The sequence below is a fragment of the Salmo salar genome, chromosome 01 (assembly GCF_965601325.2).
Source record: "Salmo salar chromosome 01, fSalSal1, whole genome shotgun sequence".
Classification (NCBI taxonomy): domain Eukaryota; kingdom Metazoa; phylum Chordata; class Actinopteri; order Salmoniformes; family Salmonidae; genus Salmo; species Salmo salar.
In genome coordinates this window covers 66,003,329-66,013,504 of record NC_138291.1, presented here as the reverse complement: position 1 = coordinate 66,013,504, position 10,176 = coordinate 66,003,329, and positions in this window count along the sequence as shown.

Here is a 10,176-nt window from a genome sequence, read left to right as displayed (position 1 = left end):
TCTCTTGCCTACTCCTTAGATTCTAATAAATATCAGAGACTCAAACCATCTGCCTCGTGTCTCCATCTGGGTCTCACCTTGTGCCCTTGTAGATCTCAGCTGTTTTGTGCAGTGTGCTCAGGAGGACCACATTCTTGTTCCTCTCTGGGAGGTAAGAAACTAGGGTGGGGGTGAAGGCAAACTTTGATGAGAAGGCCTCTCTCCCCCTTGTTGCGAGGAGTGCAGGGGGTAGCTCAGGCTTGTTCTTTCTAACTGTGCCAACCATGGTGATCTTCCTCTTCATTTTGAGTTCATAAGAGGTGAAGAAATTGTCACCCGTGACATTCTGCCCCCTCAGTCCATCTGTCACATCAAGCACAACCCGCATCCCCTGGTTCTTCTCCAGGCCTCCACCTGTTGGCTTCCCTGTGTATACTTGCATCTTCCAAGTGTAGCTGGATTGTGCATTACAGGCCACTCATGTCTTGATGCCATACTTTGCTGGCTTGCTGGGCATATACTGCTGGAAAGGACAGCGACCTTTTGACAAAAGAGATTACTATCAGTAATTAGTATCAGTGTCACAGAAAATAATCACAGAATTCAATTATATTACAGCAATACATTTAACAGTGAAAATCACTTACAGTTGAAGTTGGAAGTTTACATACACTTAGGTTAAAACTTGTTTTTCAACCACTCCACAAATTTCTTGTTAATCTTACATCTAGACGTTCCGCTAGCGGAACACCTGCTCCAATATCCAATGATAGGCGTGGCGCGAATTACAAATTCCTCAAAAATACAAAAACTTCAATTTTTCAAACATATGACTATTTCACAGCATTTTAAAGATAAGACTCTCCTTTATCTAACCACACTGTCCGATTTCAAAAAGGCTTTACAGCGAAAGCAAAACATTAGATTATGTCAGCAGAGTACCAAGCCAGAAATAATCAGACACCCATTTTTCAAGCTAGCATATAATGTCACAAAAACCCAGAAGACAGCTAAATGCAGCACTAACCTTTGATGATCTTCATCAGATGACACACCTAGGACATTATGTTATACAATACATGCATGTTTTGTTCAATCAAGTTCATATTTATATCAAAAAACAGCTTTTTACATTAGCATGTGACGTTCAGAACTAGCATACCCCCTGCAAACTTCCTGGGAATTTGCTAACAATTTACTAAATTACTCACGATAAACGTTCACAAAAAGCATAACAATTATTTTAAGAATTATAGATACATAACTCATCTATTCACTCAATATGTTCGATTTTAAAATAGCTTTTTGGTGAAAGCACATTTTGCAATATTCTAAGTACATAGCCCAGGCATCACGGGCTCGCTATTTAGACACCCGGCAAGTTTAGCACTCACCATAATCATATTTACTATTATAAAAGTTTGATTACCTTTTGTTGTCTTCGTCAGAATGCACACCCAGGACTGCTACTTCAATAACAAATGTTGGTTTGGTCCAAAATAATCCATCGTTATATCCGAATAGCGGCGTTTTGTTCGTGCGTTCCAGACACTATCCGAAATAGTAAAGAAGTGTCGCGCGCATGGCGCAATTCGTGACAATAAAATTCTAAATATTCCATTACCGTACTTCGAAGCATGTCAACCGCTGTTTAAAATCAATTTTTACGACATTTTTCTCGTAGAAAAGCGATAATATTCCGACAGGGAATCTCCTTTTCGGCAAACAGAGGAAAAAATCCCAAAGGCGGGGGCGGTCGGGTCACGCGCATAAGCCCAGTGTCCCTTGATCGGCCACTTGAGAAAGGCGATAATGTGTTTCAGCCTGGGGCTGGAATGACGACATTCTGTTTTTTCCCGGGCTCTGAGCGCCTATGGACGACGTGGGAAGTGTCACGTTAGAGCAGAGATCCTTAGTAAATGATAGAGATGGAAAACAAGTTCAAGAAATGGTCAGACAGGCCACTTCCTGTAAAGGAATCTCTCAGGTTTTGACCTGCCATTTGAGTTCTGTTATACTCACAGACACCATTCAAACAGTTTTAGAAAATGTAGGGTGTTTTCTATCCATATGTAATATGTATATGCATATTCTAGTTACTGGGTAGGAGTGGTAACCAGATTAAATTGGGTATGTTTTTTATCCAGCCGTGTCAATACTGCCCCCTAGCCCTAACAGGTTAGCCTGATATGGTTCCCAATTACAGGCAGCTGTTTATCGTTGTCTCTGATTGGTGATCATATTTAGGTAGCCATTTCCCCACTGTGTTGTCTGGGATCTTGTTTTGAGTTAGTGCATGTAGCACCTCTGATGTTACGGTTAGTTGTTTGTTTCCTTTTGTGTTTTAAGTTACACTAATTAAAATATGTGGAATTCAGAGCACACTGCACCTTGGTCCGTCTCTCCACACAACCGTGACAGTAGTATGCAAGTATAAACACCTCGGGACCACTCAGCTGTCATTCCGCTTAGGAAGGAGACGCGTTCTATCTCCTAGAGATGAACGTACTTTGGTGCGAAAAGTGCAAATCAATCCTAGAACCACAGCAAAGGACCTTGTGAAGATGCTGGAGGAAGCAGGTACAAAAGTATCTATATCCACAGAAAATGAGTCCTTTTTCGAAATAACCTGAAAGGCTGCTGAGCAAGGAAGAAGCCATGCTCCAAAACCGCCATAAAAAAGCCAAACTACGGTTTGCAACTTCACGTGGGGACAAAGATCGTACATTTTGGAGAAATATCCTCTGTTCTGATGAAACAAAAATAGAACTGTTTGGCCATAATGACTATTGATATGTTTCGGGGAAAAAGGGGGAGGCTTGCAAGCCAAAGAACATCATCCGAACCTTGAAGCACGGGGGTGGTAGCATCATGTTGTGGGGGTGCTTTGCTGCAGGAGGGACTGCTGCACTCCACAAAATAGAAGGCATCATGAAGGAGGAAAATTATGTGGATTTATTGAAGCAACATCTCAAGACATAAGTCAGGAAGTTAAGGCTTGGTCGCAAATGGGTCTTTCAAATGGTGTCAGCATGCTGCTGGAGCTGCGCATCAAGGGGGTGGGTACTGTCACGACCTCCGCCGAGGTCGGTCCCTCTACTTGTTCGGGCGGCGTTCGGCGGTCGACGTCACCGGCCTTCTAGCCATCGCCGATCCACTTTTCATTTTCCATTTGTTTTGTCTTTGTCTTACACACCTGGTTTCAATCCCCCAATTACTTGTTCATTATTTAACCCTCTGTTCCCCATGTTTGTTTGTAAGTAATTGTTTGTATGTAAGACGGTCCGTTATGCGGGCTCGCTTTATTGTATTATATTTGTCTATTTTGAGTAAATTACATTTATTTACTCATATCTGCTGTCCTGCATCTGACTCCTCTACACAAGCTACACACAGACCACATTACAAGGAGGGACTGGTGCACTTCACAAAATAGATGGCATAATGAGGAAAAAAAATTATGTGGATATATTGAAGCAACATCAAGACATGAGTCAGGAAGTTAAAGCTTGGTAAGCAAGCATACTTCCAAAGTTGTGGCAAAATGGCTTAAGGACAACAAAGTCAAGGTATTGGAGTGACCATCACAAAGCCCTGACCTTAATCCTATAGAAAATGTGTGGGCAGAACTGAAAAAGTGTGTGCGAGCAAGGAGGCCTACAAACCTGACTCAGTTACACCAGCTCTGTCAGGAGGAATGGGCCAAAATTCACCCAACTTATTGTTGGAAGCTTGTGGAAGGCTACCCGAAACGTTTTACCCAAGTTAAACAATTTGAAGGCAATGCTACCAAATACTAATTGAGTGTATGTAAACTTCTGACCCACTGGGAATGTGATGAAAGAAATCAAAGCTGGAATAAATCATTATCTCTGCTATTATTCTGACATTTCACATTCTTAAAATAAAGTGTTGATCCTAACTGACCTAAGACAGGGAATTTTTACTAGGATTAAATGTCAGGAATTGTGAAAAACTGAGTTTAAATGTATTTGGCTAAGGTGTATGTTAACTTCTGACTTCAACTGTACATAACTGATATGAAAATAAAAATGTACCTCTGAATGGAACCAGTTGCTCATCCACTGTTACTTCAGGCCCAGGGTTGTAGAGGTATGGCAGACCCACTTCTCCCAGACCTCTCTTATGGTCTCCAGTTTGTCTCTCACACGTCTTGCAGATCTTGACTCACAGTTATCAAATCGTAGCATTCTTGAGAAAGTGTGAAACATTTTCAGTGGCATCGTGGCATGGAAAATTGCACAACTACTCTCTGCATCCCAGAGACTACATGTAGCCTCGCCTCAGGACCTATTCACACCCGCTAAGATTAGCAGCCCTCTGTAGGCACACAGGTCAATCTCATCCATCCTTTTCCAGTTGTCTCCATATTTATGGAAACCCGTCAGAATTTGTCATCTCCAGGATGATATTTTCGATAGCTGGTGTGGTGAACACGTTGAATATTGAGGCGATGTCCTGGGCATGGGCAACTGCTTGTCTTGTGGGCCCTGGGGTCATCCTTATGACATTTTGTGCTGCCCTGGTTGTCATATGGTGACAATGGCCATGTTATTTTGCTGTTCTTTGACAAAAATGTCTCTCTTTTAGCTTGAGGGATTTCTTTTTCATCTGAAGATGATACATCGTCCTCTGGGTTGTATTCTTCCCAATCTTCTTCTTCAGATACCTTCTCTTCTAAATCATTGTTTTGTTGTTCCTCCTGGATATCTTAAAAATATCACATCTACAACCTGTTGGGCACTGTAACGTGCACTTGTGGTTTTAGCAAAGAGAGAACTTGAGGGGACTGTCATCTGCAGCACTGTCACATCCTGACCATAGAGAGCTCGTATTTCTCCATGGTTGAGTAGGTCAGGGTGTGACTGGGGGGTTTTGTCTAGTTTATTTATTTCTTGTTTGGTTCTAGTTTCTTTTTTGTATGTTGGAGTTTTTGTCTAGTTTAAATTTTCTATGTTGTGTTCTAGGTTCTTTTTTCTATGTTGGGGTTTTTGTGTAGTTTAAATTTTCTATGTTGTTGTCGTGACGTTGTATTAGTTAATGTGACGACTGTTGCTCATCGAATGATTAACGGTTTATAATTGTGTGATTAAGTGAATCAAGCAATGAATCAAGCAATTATTAACTCATTAACCTGGGGCACCATGGGAAAATTAGTTTTATTGAGTTTCTATTTCCCAAATTAACTCAAAGAATATGAGAATATCAATTTTACAACAGTCGCTTAATTAATCAATTTCCTCTTGTCTCATTTCTGAATGTCGCATAATCCGGGAATCTGCACGAACCCGGGCTACACCAATGAGTTTACCACACCAATCTTAGTTGATTATTTATTTACTAGCAAGCTAAAATGATGATAAAATAATACACATACACAAAACACAGTCTAGGCTATTGATTAGGACTTAGTATAACGGGCCAACACACTATGGCGCGTGTTACCCAAAATGGGGATTTAAAAGAGAGATGAACAAAGAAAGTACACAAGAGAAATATACATTTGGGTTAATTTGTCAGCTATGCTTATTTAAACCTAGCCTTGCCCCGAACTGCCGCTCTTATGGGTCAGAATATAATGATGTAATTACGTGTTGGAGGTCTCAGATGGGGCGTCCCGCGTGGCTCGTTTAGGCTTCTTAAGGACGCACTGCTCCGACGCAACTCTCTGGTTGTCCTCACAATGTCAATGTCCCTTTTGGCTTAGTGGTGTGATTCCTCGTCCTTGCTTTGAAAGGGGGCTTCTGAGGACAGACAGCTCTGTAGCTCAGAGCTCACGGCGTAGGAATGAGACAGCGTAGATACCACGATTCGATGAAGAGTGGAGGCTCGGTGGTTCGGCTTGAATTCACCCGCTTAGACACAGCTACTCATCCGTAGTTTGGGTAGAAAAAGGTTTCTTTGTCTTCAAACTTTGTGTTGCATTTTGGGGTTCGTTGACCATTCAGACCGTGGCTGCAGCCTGGGGTCAGTAGTCTGATATGTTAATTCTTCAGTCACATGTCTTATACCCTCTGGTCGGAAGTGGGCGTAACCGCCTTTAGGGCAATTCTCTGGGCGTACCAAGTTAGGGGACAAGGCCTAGATTTTACTCAAATCCAATTTTAGACACTAACTTCACATCTCATCTTTACCAAAACATTCTCTTTGATTTGGATATTTTCCACACAACATACAATGTATAAACATCAGGCATATACTGGGAAAACTCTTAAAGGTACAATGTTTTCATAATAACGTCATCTGTTAACCTTTAATAATAAAACAAAAAGGACATACATTTTCATATTCCATCTATCGTTATGACCACCATTGTGGCTGACGGAAACCATTGTTCCAAAGTCCCTTTATTGCATGTTTAATGTTCTGAGGCCAGTTCTCCATAGTGAGGACAAAGGAATTTCTCTGTGACCTAAGATTTATCATGGGCGTGAGGGGTCATAAAACCCCCACATCCTCATACCCCTAGATCTCTTCTCCTCTGTTGGGGGTTGAGAGATAATCTGTAGGTTTGTGGTGTCCTGTAACCTGACCTGATCAGGACAGTCATGACATGGTGTTCTAGGTTCTTTTTTCTGGGTTGGGGTTTTCGTATGATTCCCAATTAGAGGCAGCTGGTCATCGTTGTCTCTAATTGGGGATCATATTTAAGCTGTTGATTTTCCCACTAGTGTTTGTGGGAGATTATTTTGAGTTTATGCATGTTGCACCTCTTTGTCACGGTTTGTTGTTTTGGTTTATAGTTTATTGTATGTATTGCATAGTTTCAAATAGAAATAAAGATGTGGAACGATACTGTCACGGTCGTCGTTGGTAATGGAGGACCAAAACGCAGCAGGTATGTGTATACTCATCTTCTTTATTATAAGGAAAGAAGGCAAACCCAAAATAAACACGTATACAAAAATAAACACACCGACAATAAACAGTCCTGTAAGGCTTGACGCTATACACGGAACAATCTCCCACAAATGACAAACACAAACACACCCTAATATATGGGACTCTCAATCAAAGGCAAATAGACAACACCTGCCTTCAACTGAGAGTCCCAACCCCAATTTACCAAACATAGAAACAGACACACTAGACTAAACATAGAATACATGAAAATCAAACAGTGCCCAAAAACCCCGGAATACTTAAATCAAATGCCCCTTCAACAAACACACCACCCCGAACCACATAAAACAAATACCCTCTGCCACGTCCTGACCAAACTACAATGACAATTAACCCTTATACTGGCCAGGACGTGACAGATACACACGCTGCGCCTTGGTCTCCTTCATACGACAACTGTGACAAGCACATTTATAGCCACTGACTGCATTCCCCATTAGTAAACAATGTTTTCAAGAAATTTTTATTTTATCTGAAATGTTTATTTAGTCTGAAATTGTTTTTATTTTGTCTGAGTTCAATCAATAGCACACATAATCTCAATGTATCATTGTGTGTGTGTGTCTTGGTGGTTTTTCTGGTGTGTAAATGATTTTATAACTGTCGGGTCAAAAATGAACCTAAGACTATCTTTGTACCCTGGTGGTGTACAGCTTTCATGGAACTATGAATGAAGGCGATGTTCCACTTTTTCTAATGTTGGTGTCACTCTAGGAAAGTCATAAAATTTTAAGTAGAAAAAATATCATTTAGTGGGTTCTCTCTGCTGTTAAAGATAGTGGCGGGACATTTTTGACCCTTAAGACAACACAAAGGTTAAGCATGAGAATAGCATGATATTCACCCGCTATTCGTTGGGAGGTGGGAGGGTCTAAGAAATGAAGGTGTGGTGGAGGTTGGTCTACGGATAAGCCGTATTCTGACCTTGACTTTATTCCTTCATAATTCCAACACTTTTATGCGTGAGGAAATCATGAATAATGTTGAGCGAACCCAACGGTTCCAAGTGGAAAAAGCATCTACTTTTGTTTTTTCCGATATAAATAACAGCATTCTCCATGTACTGCAATTTATAAAATGGATAAGAGCTATTGATACGTGATAAGTAAATGAGTAATCCATTTGGAGATGGGGATTGTAAATACACATAGCAATTGTTTAATTTTGATTATTTTCCTTATGATCCCTGTATATGAATGTGAAACCAGCCATATTGAAGCAAACAGAAAATCATATCAATATGACATGTATTGCGGCCCATTTTCCACAGTGAAATAGGCTATAAATAGCTGTCCCGTTATTCAGAATTTTAAGTGTGTACCCTTATAATTTGCGTGGATGAAATTTGGACACCAGAGGTATAGGCTTCTGTAGGGCTGAACCTACCGATTTGATGTCCCAGACCTGCTGTTTCAAACTCTCTAGAGACAGCAGGAGCGGTAGAGATACTCTGAATGATCGGCTAAAAAAAAGCCAACTGACATTTACTCCTGAGGTGCTGACCTGTTGCACCCTTGACAACCACTGTGATTATTATTTTGACCCTGCTCGTCATCTATGAACATTTGAACATCTTGGCCATGTTCTGTTATAATCTCCACCCAGCACAGCCAGAAGAGGACTGACCACCCCTCAGAGTCTGGTTCCTCTCTAGGTTTCTTCCTAGGTTCTGGCCTTTCTAGGGAGTTTTTCCTAGCCACCATGCTTCTACACCTGCATTGCTTGCTGTTTGGGGTTTTAGGCTGGGTTTCTGTACAGCACTTTGAGATATCAGCTGATGTAAGGGCTCTATAAATCAATTTGATTTGATTTTGATGTATGCACTTTAGAATGTTTTAATTATAGCCTATGCCAGTGCTTTTCTCCATTTATTTTATAATTAGTATCATATTAGACACTATGGGGAGCCAGCGTCAGTAATACCCACATACATTTACAACTATCACTTTAGTGTTAGTTTTCTTCAAGTTGTAACTTACATTTCGCATCATTCCATTCCATTCCGTTGACCTTTCTTTCCTCTGTCACGTGAAGTTGTTCCTGAAGGTCGCTAGCATTAGTGGATCATATTAGGCTAACGTTGTGCAATCATTTGGGATATGAATCATTATGGAACTCAGACCACTCGGAGCAGGTTAAACCTGCTAATCAATATATTTTGTTCGTAAAGGCTCTCCAAAACAGTTTTTTTAATGATTGATACATACTTATATTTGCCTAAATAATCTAAAAGATCCGAGTATTTTTGAAATCTACCAGTTGGTGCTGAAACAGAGATGAAGATGCATAAATGGCATTCATTCATTGATCCCTATTTTCTGAACCCATTCTCTCGATGTATTGTAGTCTGTCAACAAAATTATAATTAAAGGTACACTGTATTTAAAGTGATAGCTTAAGATACATGTACTGAAAACTCCACAAGATCATCTGTTGGCCAGGAAGTGGGAGGGTTTTCAGCAGCTGAATTACATTTATTCAGTACGGACAAGGGAACCAAGCTTGCAAAGCCCGTTATGCATTTTCGTAAGGTAAGTCTGAACACCAACTACTGAGAAGTACATAGGAAAGGCATGTATAAGAAAGATGCAATTGTTGGTGGGCATTGATAGAATATTTAAAGCTCGCGGAGTTCAGATGCTAACTTGAGATTCATGAAAAAACTCTCCACTTGTTTCTCATGTTTGGACGCAGACCATAATGCATATGTAAGGTCTATGACTGTGTTATGTAATTATTATAACAGTATCCATGTTAGATGTGGTGGTTGTAGGAGGATGGAAATTTCCACATAGTACATACCAATACCAGACAATACCTTTTTTTGGCTCTGCTGGATTTTGCCCTTTAAACTCCGATTCAGAAGTTGAGGGCACACTCAAATTGGAGACTGGTAGACCCCAGGACCTCCATGAGAAGGGTATAGTTCAGGATGTACCATGCAGGCTTTATTTCTGTCAAATCGTCGAGTTTCTGAAGAGTTGAGATGAGACAGGGACAGAGAGTATCTGCATGCTCTTTTTGTTTATTCTCACACTGGATATATGCCATGATGCTACCACTCAACTTACGGTATTGTTGCAGACATTGCCCTCGGAACATCTTTCCTTGGTCAAAGGACTATTGGGTAAAAGATTCACATCCAATCTCCTTGTGTTCCACATGGGACTGAAAGACTGAAGAATATCCCTTCTTGTCGACAGGAGTTTCCTTGCCAGAGATGACTGTTTTCAGTAGGTTGGTTGTCTCTTTGGGAGAGGCACAGAAGTTTTA